The sequence below is a fragment of the Calliphora vicina genome, chromosome 4 (genome assembly GCF_958450345.1).
Source record: "Calliphora vicina chromosome 4, idCalVici1.1, whole genome shotgun sequence".
In the NCBI taxonomy this organism is placed as follows: domain Eukaryota; kingdom Metazoa; phylum Arthropoda; class Insecta; order Diptera; family Calliphoridae; genus Calliphora; species Calliphora vicina.
Window position 1 is genome coordinate 12,553,043 of NC_088783.1, and position 13,157 is coordinate 12,566,199.

At 28.4% G+C, this 13,157-nt stretch overlaps 1 protein-coding gene across 1 annotated transcript in view; it reads left to right on the forward strand.

Annotated features, from left to right (window-relative positions):
• Positions 1 to 13,157, forward strand: part of LOC135956854 (uncharacterized) — a 163,017-nt gene that overhangs the window by 95,576 nt on the left and 54,284 nt on the right. The window contains exon 3 of the mRNA XM_065507448.1: positions 5,183 to 5,224. The gene's annotated coding sequence lies outside the window, so the exon portion shown is untranslated. The remainder of the gene's footprint in view (positions 1 to 5,182; positions 5,225 to 13,157) is intronic.

The following is a 13,157-nucleotide window of genomic DNA, read 5'->3' on the forward strand; positions in this document are numbered from 1 at the left end:
ACAAAATACAAGTATTAATATGAAAATACAACAAAAATAAAATAAACCCCACACTCAGGATAAATACGTAAAAAAACTACATAAAATCTGTAAAAAGCCAAATAAAATTGATGAAAGCCCATTAATTACAAACCATTGAAATTGTGTTTGAGTAATAGTGCGTTGTGCAAAAACACAAGTTTCAACTATAAAACTTTTAAATATTTAAATAATTTAATTTTGTTGTTTTGGTAATTCCTTCATATTTATTAGTACCAAACGAAATGTTTTGTTGTTGTGTAATATAAATTTTATTAATACAATACGTACACTCCGTTACAAAAGTATACATACGATCGACTTATTTGCTTTATTTTTAAACATATATATATTTAAAAATACAAGACCTGACTCTTTCATTCACTCCCTCATTCCTTCACAGACTATCGGTGAATGAATGAGTTAGGCCTTGTATTTATACCATACACCACCATAGTGGGGAGGGTATAATGCGTTTGTGCAGATGTTTGTAACGCCAAAAAACACCCACCTTAAAGTATACCGATCGACTTAGAATCACTTTCTTAGTCGATTAAACGACGTCCGTCTGGCTGGCTGTCCATGTAAACTTTGTGCGCAGAGTACAGGTCGCAATTTTGAAGATATTTCGATCGAATTTGGTACATATTATTTCTTTGGCCCAAGGACCAAGCCTACTAAAACTAGCTGAAATCGGTTCATTATTCCACCTAGCCCCCATACAAATGTCCTTCCGAAATTGGACTTTATCGGTCATAAATGTTTAATTTAGTAACTTGTATCTCCACAAATTCCGCTCCAAATATGTTTTATATATACAAAATTCATGTCATAAAATGTTGTTACGATCGGTACATAATTAGTCATAGCTCCCATATAGACCCGCTTCCGAAAATCACTTTAACGTGCATAAATCGCTTAAAAATGTTGGTAAACACACAAAATTCAACATAGTTAACTTTAATATAGACATAAATCACACGACCTAATTTCATGGTGATCTGTCCATAATTGGTCATAGCTGCCATATAAGGCCTCTTCCGAAAATCACTCAAAAATATAAATTATTGAAATTTTAAAAGAAAAATGTTTTTGCTCTTTTACTTAGTGTAGGGTATTATATGGTGGAAATTTAACATGTGTTTTGTTATTGTAACAAAAACAAAATACATGTAAAACGTCCACTCAAAGTACTCGTTCGCTATAGAAAAACAGCACGTTAATTGTAGATAAATTCGATAAGAATCCATCGATTTTTATGATTTTTATATCCTAATTTTATTAACATAAACCGAATTAGAGATTTTGTATACTGATTTAAACTAATTAATATGCATTCTAATACAAACCCAAAAAAAAAATTCTATTAACATTACACCACATTACCTCAGAATTTGAAATGCTTTTAAAACTATTCGCATTAAAGAGTATAAAAAAACATGCTTATGCATGCACCAAAACACAAAAATAATAAAATTAAAACCAAAAACCAAACAACCCACTGGAAACGTCACAACATTTGAGTTTTTCTTTACTCTTCCATACTTTTTTACTCATCATAATTATAATTATTAAAAACTAAAAGAAAAAAAAATTTAGAAATATGTGGTTGAGTTGTATATTACAAAAGTGTGTATAGAGTATGTGTATTTTATAATACTTACGGTTGACATATAAAATAGAAATGACAGATTGTCATACAACCATGAGCATGGCTGCATACAAATGCAGTTTACATGTAAACACACTCACAACACAATGCCAGTACATGATACGAAACTCATTCAACATCAGTTGTGGGCAAATTGCTGTGTTCAAGTGTTTTGTGTAGCTGTAGTTTTTTGCTTTTATTTTTTTTTTGTCATCCATCGTACATATGTATACAACATAATAAAGTTGATTATAAATACAGAAACAAAAAAAAAATTAATAAACTTTTTATTTTTATACTCTTTATAAACAAAAATAAAACTACTGCATAAGCATGTTGTTAAAATGGGAGAACAAAAATTTTTATATAGAATATTAAAAAATATATGGAGTATTCACACGGTCTGCTATTAGTCATATTGGAAAAAAAGTCAAAAATTATATGTCTTGAGTTACAAAGTATTTATTTTGATAGATATGCCACTTGCATTTCACTAAGCGACCAAATAGGTATTAAAGGAAAAGATCCAAGCTTTTTTTTTGAGCTAAAAAAAATTAAACAAGTAAGAAAGTATGGTCGGGCTTGACCATACCCTACACTAAGTAAAAGAGCAAAAACATTTTTCTTTTAAAATTTCAATAATTTATATTTTTGAGTGATTTTCGGAAGTGGGCCTTATATGGGAGCTATGACCAATTATGGACCGATTACCTTGAAATTAGGTCGTGTGATTTATGTCTTAATGAAAGTTATTTCTGTTGAATCTTGTGTATATACCAACATTCCTAGGAGATTTATGCACGTTAAAGTGATTTTCGGAAGCGAATCTATATGGGAGCTATGACTAATTATGGACCGATCGTAACAAAATTTGGTGACATGAATTTTGTATATATGAAACTTATTTGGAGCGAAATTTGTGTAGATACATATATAAATTAAACATTTATGACCGATAAAGTCCAATTTCGAGAGGACATTTGTATGGGGGCTAGGTGAAATAATGGACCGATTTCAATAGACTTCGTCCTTGAGCCGAAAAAATTATATGTACCGAATTTGATCGAAATATCTTCAAAATTGCGACCTGTACTCTGCGCACAAGGTTTACATGGACAGCCAGCCAGACGGACGGACATCGTTTAATCGACTCAGAAAGTGATTCTAAGTCGATCGGTATACTTTAAGGTATACCGTTACAAACATCTGCACAAACGCATTATACCCTCCCCACTATGGTGGTGTAGGGTATAAAAATGGTCCATTTTGAAAAAAAAGTCAACAAAAAATGTCAAAAATTTTATGTTTTGAGTTACAAAATATTTATTTTGATAGATATCCCACTCGCATCCCACTAAGCAACCAAATAGGTCTACAAGGAAAATATTTAAGCTTTATTTTAAGAAAAAAGGGCCCATTTTAAAAAAAAGTCAAAAAAGTCTTTGATTTCGGAAAAAAATATAAAATTTTTTTTATTTTTTTTTAAAAATGTCAAACTCTTCCCGATCGGAAGACATCGATTTCAAAAGTTGGTTCACTTGACTTGAAATGCCCCATATACCAGATTATTATTGGTAGCAGATTTCGTGATGGACTTGAAAGTTGAAAGCAGATGGACTTGAAAGTAATTAAATATTGATCATACGTCTACCACATGTCGTTGGTGTACATAACATCGATTTCAGACCAAAAGATGTTGGTAATTATCGAACTATAGTGCTCGCCGTTGACGTTGCACAGTGGTATAGCAAAAAAAAGGGAAATAAATCTGTAACTTCTAAACCCTTAGAGCGATTTGAATGAAAGAAGTTTAATTTTCCACGTCAAAAACATAATGTAGACATCTTATATCAATAGATAGAGAATTTTGTATATTTTTTTGAATAATATGAGAAAATATGCTTTTTATTGAGTTTTTGCAAAGATACACATTTTTATAAATTGAAATAAAATTTATTTATGTTTTGCTACTGAAAAGTCAAAAATAAAAACAAATTTTGAAATTTGTTATCAACAATCCCACAAAGTTTTGAAAAATCCCAAAAATGTGATTTTTTAGTTTTTTGGCTATAATATCCATACCAGGTGCGGAGTTATAGAAGTCCTTTACAGAATAATTAACAATATATTTGGCCATCTAAAATGGGTTACTATGTTTTGATATCGACTATGGGATTTGAGAATTTTTGCCCTAAATTTTAATTTTATATAAAAATAGGCGTTTTTTGGATGGACCTGGTACCCTCGGTTTAAACAATTTTTAAATTTGTTTTCATTTAGAATGTTTCATGTATAGTTGGCTTTTAAAAAAATATAAACTCCTAATACATGTTCTTAGAAATTTTTTAGATAATATAAAAAAAAAATAAAGTACTTTTTTCCCAAAAACTAGAGAAAAATCGAATTTTTTAAAATTTAAAATACAAATGCATATAACTTGGGAGTCAGTCACCATTTTTAATAAATTCTTATTTTGTTTGACATATACATTTGTTGTTAATTCAAGAAAAGGAAAATAGAGAAAATCGGGAAATATTTGTTTATTCAAAAAACTGGAGTAAGGTGGGTAAAATGTTGAAAATTTAATTTTCAAATGTGAATATCTCCTAAGTTATAAGAGATATCTGATAGCTTTATTAGAAACCAGACAGAAGATCGTTTTAGAAATATAACCTAGGTGTCCTACTTTGGGGACCCCTGGCTACACTTCTTATTTGCGCATGCCAAATTTCATTCAAATCGGACTAAGATGTTACAGATTTATTTCCCTTTTTTTCTATACCACTGTGCGTTGGTGACCTGCCAACGTCGTTCTCAAAAAAATATGAACAGATGGCGCCTCCATTCCAAAATGTGACTTGTATGAATTGGACGCTCTTGGATCTAAACTATTTACATAACTAGTTACGTAAATAGTTGTCACTCTAAACGATAGGTAAACTCACTAGTTCGGGGTAGTTACCTAGAACTGCTGGGATAGAATACTTTCACTATCACTCACACAAACACCCACATACATATACTCACTCAAAATTTTTGAGTGAGTGAAGAGTATAAAAACTTAACAGTAAAAAAACAAAACAAAACTATTTTATTGCCAATAGCATAAAACAATAAAAACAAGTACATACTCTGTTTATGCTGTTAAAGTATGAATTTGTTGGTAAAATAAAATTCTCTTTTAAAATTCTGTTTTGTGTTTTTTGTTTTGAGCACACGAACACTTATACCAAAAACACAACTTTACGCACACATTCCTACATTCATACAAAAAGTTTCAGTGGCAATGGTTATAAATGCACTTGCTGTAAATGGCCTACAGGCAGGCGGTTTTGTTGGTACAGAGTACAAGTAAATTCTTTGTAGTTTACTGTTCATTTCTGGGAAATATTAAGAAAAAAGAAGTTGTTTAGAATAACTTGAATTTAAATTCATTTGTTTTAAATATATTTAAATGTTATTGAAACCAATTATCAGTTCATACTAATATTTGTTTCTTTTTTTCATTTTCAGTAATGCCGGTGATTCAGTGGTTTAATACAATTAATTTTACAGGTATGTATTAAATAATATTTTGAAATGTATGTCAATCAATCTTGAAAAACTTGTAACGTTGTATTTCTTTTTGGCAAAAAGTCTATTTTTTTACAGTTATTTTTTAGAAATCTATGATGCAATTCTGTAGAGAAAATTTTAACTAGTAGAAAACCATGATTTGTTTTCAAAAAAAATAAAATTTTGTATAAAAAAGAGTGTGGTAAAGTTATGTAAATATTATACAACGAAAACTGATGAAAATTTTACTACATTTCAGTTGTTTATACAATAAATATGGTTCAATTGCCAATAGTTTTAGAGCATTTTTATTAAAATATAGTATTTTGAATTTAATAGGAAAGAAAAAATATTTAAATTACATATATAGTTTAAGATAAAGATTTATTATAAAGTCTATATAGTATAGCCAATTGCTACGCAATCATAATTTTTGTTAAACGTCTCTTAACGGAGACCAGATAAAGTGATAAATTGAGTATTTTAAAAACTTTAACATAAATCTCTACAAAATTTATTCCTTCAAAAATCTGTTTAATTTAAATTAATAATTCATACACTAACCAAAATGTTCATCTACCCTTTATTAAAACACTTTCGACAACAGATTATAGTTTAAATGTTTTAAAACAAATAGTACATATGTAGTCTTTGTTTTATAAAACAGAGACTAGTTAATGTTAACTATTCTCTTTAAACTATTCTTTAGCTTTTATTTTATCTTTGCCTTACAAATCTTAATCATGTCTTTCTATTCAATTCTATAAACACTTCAATGGCAGAGGAGGGAAAAAGAGGGCATAAACATAAATTCAAAAACTATTGAAAATTATAATAAGAAGAAGAAAAAACAAATAAAACTTAGAGAATAAGAGGAATGTCTAAAATGTTGTCATACAATAGTACTTAACAAACAACTTATAAAAAAAAAAACAAAAAAACAAATACCTTTCATACTCATCACTTTACATGTAGATAAATAGACATACAGGGACGAATATAAAAAATTTCTCACACCCTGTGGTTCATACACTTTTATGGCAAATAATACTTAAACTACTTAAAAAATTCATGCACGTACACACTTTAATATCCTGGCACACACACACACACACTCAATAACATATATGAGAATATTAATATTCGCACACATACATAAGTATAAACGTTATACGGTTTTTTCTTTTACCTTTTTATCAAGAAGAAGGACTGAGATAAGTCAAAACAGTGATTGAATAATACTGAATTTTTAAAAATTTTAAAATATATCAGAAATTGTTTAATAAAGCTACGTTTCCGCGTTTCCGGCACCGATAACGAAATTTCATACATTTGCAGCGAAAAAAAGTTCGTTTCAGAAATCGGCAACGAAAATTGGAAACGAAACGGCACCGATCAGTAACGAAAAACCTATCATTTGAGGCCGACTTGAAAACAACTTCAAGTAGGTTGTTTTCGGTGATGTAGGAACGAAATTATTTTAATAATTTTTTTATTTCAAATTTAAAGAAAATCGAAATGAAAAAAAATTTAATTTTTTTTATTGGAAGAGGAAACAATAATAGATTTTGTCAAAAATAATGAAATTCTATCTATTTTGTTTCTGTTTTATGTCGCAACGCACCCAAATGAAACGAAAACAATTCAGAAACGAGACGGTGATGAACACCAATGTTTTTCAGTTTTCGTTATCGGCGCCGATTACGGTGTATGCGGAAACCCAGCTTAAATCGTTATACGACAAAAAAGAAGAAACATAAAAATAGAAGAAAAAAACATACATAGATTTGATTATGCAGTAGGGAAATTCCCAAAAAAATTGGAAAAATCTGAAACTGAAGCAATTAATGAGACTATTGGAAAAGATAAGATATACATTAGAGTGACAATCAGTTGTATAGAAAAAAATATTTGTTAAAATTTAGAAGAGTGCCGGATGGAATATTGTGACACTAGCCCTAAAAGTTAAGTGCTGAAAATTTGATCCAAATCGGACAACGATTTCTGGAAGAGCATCGAGGTCAAAGTTCATATATATGCTAAATTTTACTATTTATATGGAATAAATAGGTGGAACTCGTTAACTTACTGCACTGTTTTCTAGAAATATTTAGATTTATTTATATTAATGAATATTACATTAAACAATTTTGTTTTTGAAATTAACCCTGTATCTCCTTTGGGTCAAATGCAAATTTTTCAGTTTTTGTAAAAATGTTGCTACTAAATAAATACTTTTGCAATTGAATGTAAAACAATCGAAATGTGTACGTAACTATCGTTGTAATGAGATATAAATGACAAAATTTTGTTAAAAAATTTTAAAGTGTCTAAGTGCACTTGAAAAAGAAATTTAGGAAAAGAAATTAAAATATTTCGAAAAAAATTCAAATAAAAGCTAATTTTTATTTAAAATATGTCCGTATTTACTTGTGTATGAGTTTTTGTCTTCGTAGGATACCGTTAACCTATTCGCAGGTATGGCCAAAAAAAATATTTCAAATCTCAATTTTCAAATTTTTAAAAATTTTGTTAAACAAATTTCAGAATTTTTTGATAATCACATTGGGATTTATTGAGATCATAATAGGGAATAAAAATATGACAATACCCCTTACAGTTTTTCAGTACCTTCAATTTAAATTTTGCGATTTTCAAGAAAAACTATTTTGTTGTCCATATTTAGGCGAATGAGCCCAATTTCCTTACTGTTATAAATTTTAAGTAAAACCTATTCATAATCTTTTACTAAAATCGGAAAACTTTAACCTTTAAATCGTGAAGGTTAAAGGTGAAAGAAAAGAAGCGAAATGGTATATTGATTTTTATGAAACTTTTGGAAAATATACATTGGGGTCTAGCATTTACAACAACATTGCAAAAATGGATTTTAACCTTTAAGAGCACTTGGGGTCAAAATAGCTGTGTTTTTCGTGATTTTAGAAGTTGAGGTTCATTTCGGCCGCAAGTGCTGCTAAGGGATAATTTCCATTTTTGTGCTGTTATTTTAAATTCTGGACTTTATGTTATATTTTCCCCAAATTTCATTATCTAGACTAGACTAGTGGAAAAGATAAGATATCAGCGTATAGACAATTGTGTTTTATTTTCAAAAATGTTTAAGAATAAAACAAATTTTAAAAGACTTCTTTGAAAAATATGAGAATAGATAACGTTTTTTTTAGAAAATTTTAATTTTTAAAATGCAATAGAAGTATTGTTTGACAATCAATTTTAATGAAATAGTTCCGCTATATAAGAAATTTTTGATCAAAATACAAAAGTAAAAGAGAAATTTGTTAGTTTTTATTGAAATTTCCACAGTTTCCAAAAAAACTTTTCAAAAATACCAAAAATGGTATTTTTTGGTTTTAGACTCTGTTGACGGTACCTTCCTTTTGCAAAATATTTAAGGACATATTGGGGCATCCAAAACAGATTTTAATGTTTTTCAAAGCAGCTTTGCGATTAGTTAAATTTTGGTATAAAGTTGAAATTTACATAAAAAAAAGTAGGTCCACTTCTTAGATATACAAATTTTCAAATCAGTTTTCTTCTGTAATAATTCCCAAATGTTACCATTCCCAAAAATATAAACACAGTTTTTAGTTTCTGTATAACTAAACTTAATGTAAGTACGTTTTAAATTTTTTTCTTTTTATTTAAATGTGCATAATTTGTGACTTAATATCGATTTTGAAATTAATATCGAATTGTTAATTAAAAAAAATATATATTTGAAAAAACGGGGAGAGATTTTGATCCACTATTAGCAAAAATCCAGAAACCCGAAATTGCAATTTTCAAGTGTTAATATCTCGTAAACTATTAGAGATAAATATAGTTATAGCTATGTTTTTTGTAGATGTCTTCTTGTAGATTTTACATGTCGCACTGTTCAACTCAAAATTTTTCGATTTTCAATTTAGCAAGAAATCGATGTGCAGTGGTCATATCTATCCACTGTAAAAATCTGCTATCATTTTCTCTACTCTTTCGCCAAAAAATACAGTTGTATCCGTACAGTTGTTTCATTGTAATGTATTGAAAAAAAATAGTTTTTTGCTTCTACTGAACATTTTAAAATTTTGAGTTGACGCTATTTAGAGGAACCAGTGCGACATGTAAAAATCTTTCATATGATCGAGAACAAACATTTAATATAATTTTTAATATTTCATATACCAGATATAGCCCACTTTGGAGCCTTGAGGCTCCGCCCCACCTTAGAGTTTAAAGTCAAAATTCAAAACTTAAAACCACCAACACCCCTCTATATTTATTAAAATCGGACTATCAGGTAGTTACAGATTTATTTCCACTTTTTTTTTAATTTCTCCTACTTTGCGACTCACAATGATACATGAGGAGCAGCAGAACAAAAGGTACTTTTTGAAAATTTAAAAAGTTTGGGAAGAAGATTTCAACCCAAATATTATAAAATTACCAACAATTTGTAAAAAAATATCGAAAAAGTACCTTTTCAGTACCTCATATACAAAAAAGAGGGAAATAAATCTATAACTTCAAAACGGTTAGTCCGGTGTAAATAAAAAATTCACAACCTCAAGGAGATTGTCGAGTTTAAGTTTTGAATTTGGCCAGGGGTCCCCGAAATAGGTCACCTCGGGTATGTTAAATTTTGAAAACGATCCAATTTCTTAGTTTGTGTTCCGATTTCAAAAACTTACACATATTGAAACTCCTCATCGATCACTACTAGATATCAATTATATTTTATAGCTTAGGAAATATTCGCATTTGAAAATTAAATTTTTAAACACCCTACACCAGTTTTTGGAAACAGAAGGTCCATTTATTTTCCGATTTTCTTAATTTTTCCTTTATTGGACTAACAACAAATGCATGTGCCCAAAAAAATGGTTTAAAACTAATGAACATTTTAAAAAGACGATTTTTCGTTAGTTTTTTTTGAAAAAAGTACTTTTTTTTTTTAAGTTATCTAAAATATTTGAAGAAATTCAAATTAAAACAAGTTTTTGTACTCCATTTCACAATTTGCTAAAATGTTTAGTATTTGGTTTTAAATGACGAAGAAGAATTTTAGATTTATGGAGCATCCTAATGAACATACTTTAGCTCAGGGATAAACAAGTAGCTTTGGGTTAAAATGCAGAAAAATATTCACATACTGACACTTGTACAAACAAATTATTTGGCTCAACAGAAATTCTTTAACCACTAAAAATACAACAGTTATTATTTTACATTTTTATTTAGCAAATAAAACCTGCAGGAAGTCATGACGTTAAAATTAATATGCTGCCAGTTGCCAGAGCTGTAAATGAATCACTCATTTTTGAATTAATTCGCGAATCATTCACACAAAAAAATGAATTGAATGAAATTTGAGTCAATTCAAATGAATTTGGTAAAAATGAATTGCAATTCGTTTCCAATTCAAATGAATTGAATTGATTTTGAATTAATTCAAATGAATTTGGTAAAAATGAATTGCAATTCGTTTCCAATTCAAATGAATTGAATTGATTTTGAATTAATTCAATTCATTTACAATTCATTTGAATTGAATTGATTTTGAATTAATTCAAACGAATTAAAAAAAAAATTAGCAATTCATTTCCAACTCCGACGCGAAATTCGCAGCATATTTAGCAGATTCTTCAATGTCATTAAGTATGCAGTATAATTAATCGACGGTTAAAAAGTCTTCCTTTAAATATAATGTGCCGTTACCATCGTCAGCTGGTGTTGAAAGATTATTTTCGTACGCCTCTATTCTAAACATCCCTAAACGTGGATTTCTTTCAGATGATAATTTTGAAAAGCTATTGTTGTTTAAGGTGAATGATGCATTCTAATTAAATCTAATTAGCCTTATTAATGAAACTCAATTGTGTTTTGAACTACATACATTGTTAGTTTTCCTTATTTTTGATTATTTTTGGAAGATAGTTTTATTTTTTTGAAATAAATATAATATAAATATTAGCAAAAAGTTTGTTGTTGGGTGGTCGTGGGTCACAAAATTTCAAAAATTATTAATTGCTTCTTGAATATTAAATATGTTTTGTCGTTCAGCGTATTTCAAAATAAAAATCAGTTCTTCTTGAATAAATAAACTCCAAACACCATGTTTTCATTGATCAGGCGCGTATACAGGACAAGGCTTTTCAATTTTTGTACTGGATATTTTCATTTTGGTAGGAGAAATCTTTCATTCCCCCTAGAGATCTGCTCTTGAATTTGATTGATTGCAACTCATTTTTGAATCATTCATTTGAATTGCTATTCTTTTTTCTAATTCATTTGAATTAATTCAAAATCAATTCAATTCAAATGAATTGTAAATGAATTGCAATTCATTTTTACAAATTCATTTGAATTGGAAATGAATTGAAATTCATTTCTGCCTAATTCGTTTGAATTGATTCAAATTTCATTCAATTCATTTTTTCAATTCAATGAATTAATTCAAAATTTAGCTAATTCATAATGAATTAAAATCAAAAAAGAATGATTCATTTACAGCTCTGCCAGTTGCAATGTGAGAAATAGTGTTTTATTAAATATTTTTACAAAATATACATATGAAGTGTGTGTTTTTTTCCAAATTTATGAACTCACATGTGTTTAAAAATGTATATTAAAATTTAACTAAAATACAGAATATAAAAATGTACATATGTATGAGAAATTTGGTAGCCTATACAAATTTAGAAGGTCGTTTTTTATATAATAAAAAACTAATTCACCTTGCTGTAATTTCTAAATTAAAAACATTGAAATTTTGAGCATATAAGTCATGAATATTTATGCTTAAATTAAAGTTTTAAATTTATTTTTTTATTTATAATTGTTAAAACTTAAAACGCAGTTTCTTGTTTATATTTTAAATTATAACTATTAAATAAATCTCTCTTAATAGCAAGTTTGCTAAAATAATTTAGTCGGACATATTTTTGTTATAAAGAGCTTTACTGACAAACACATTTATCCAGCACATCTTTTTTGGTTGATCATATTTTTTCTCTTTGTTCACCGCTTAATAACACTTAAATAGAAAAAAGTGCTGGTAAATATAAGACAAAAATCGACAAATGTCTCCCAGAAGCAAAATAAAGCAGTACATTAAAAAGTAAAAGCCAGAATGTAGCAACAAAATACGTAAAGGAAAATAATCACAGTACTTGAGATGTGTCGTAATCATACTCTTTACACAAAACAGATATACATTCATACTACAAAGGTTTTCTTATGTACATTACTTAGCAGTTAAGCAAGTGGTCAAAGTATCCCTTATAGACAGTCATTAATGTCTGATCCCTTGACTGACTCCAATTTATATATTTTGGGTCATTTGACACGTATATATGTATTCTTTGTAGTGCAGAGAGAAGTCAATTGGGTATTTTGTACATCCCAGGTAATCTAATGTGAAGTCAATTGTCACTTAATTGTATCTAAGTAATCTAGATACAATTGCGCTGCACTCTTTTGTAAATAATTCGTACACACTGCTTTTATAAAAATTGTGTTGATATAATTCTCATACAGTTTATTTTCGTTTTGCTTAATTGCACAGTGCAACCATATACGGATAGTTATTTTGAAGAAAAAACCCAGTTTTGGCCAAAGTCATGCACTTTTTTATGGGCTCTAAAGATTTGGGATATCGTTGTCAAATTTAAAAAAAAAACTGATAATTTTCTCAGTATATAAAAATTCTGAACTGTTTACAAGATTCATATCTTGCAAACAGGCGGAGCCTCAAGGCTTCAAAGTGGGGTATATCTGGTATATGAAAAATTAAAAATGATATTAAATGTTTGCTCTCGATCATATGAATGATTTTTATATATCGCAATGTTCAGTAGAAGCAAAAAACTATTTTTTTTTCAATACATTACAATGAAACAACTGTTCGGATACAACTGTATTTTTTGGCGAA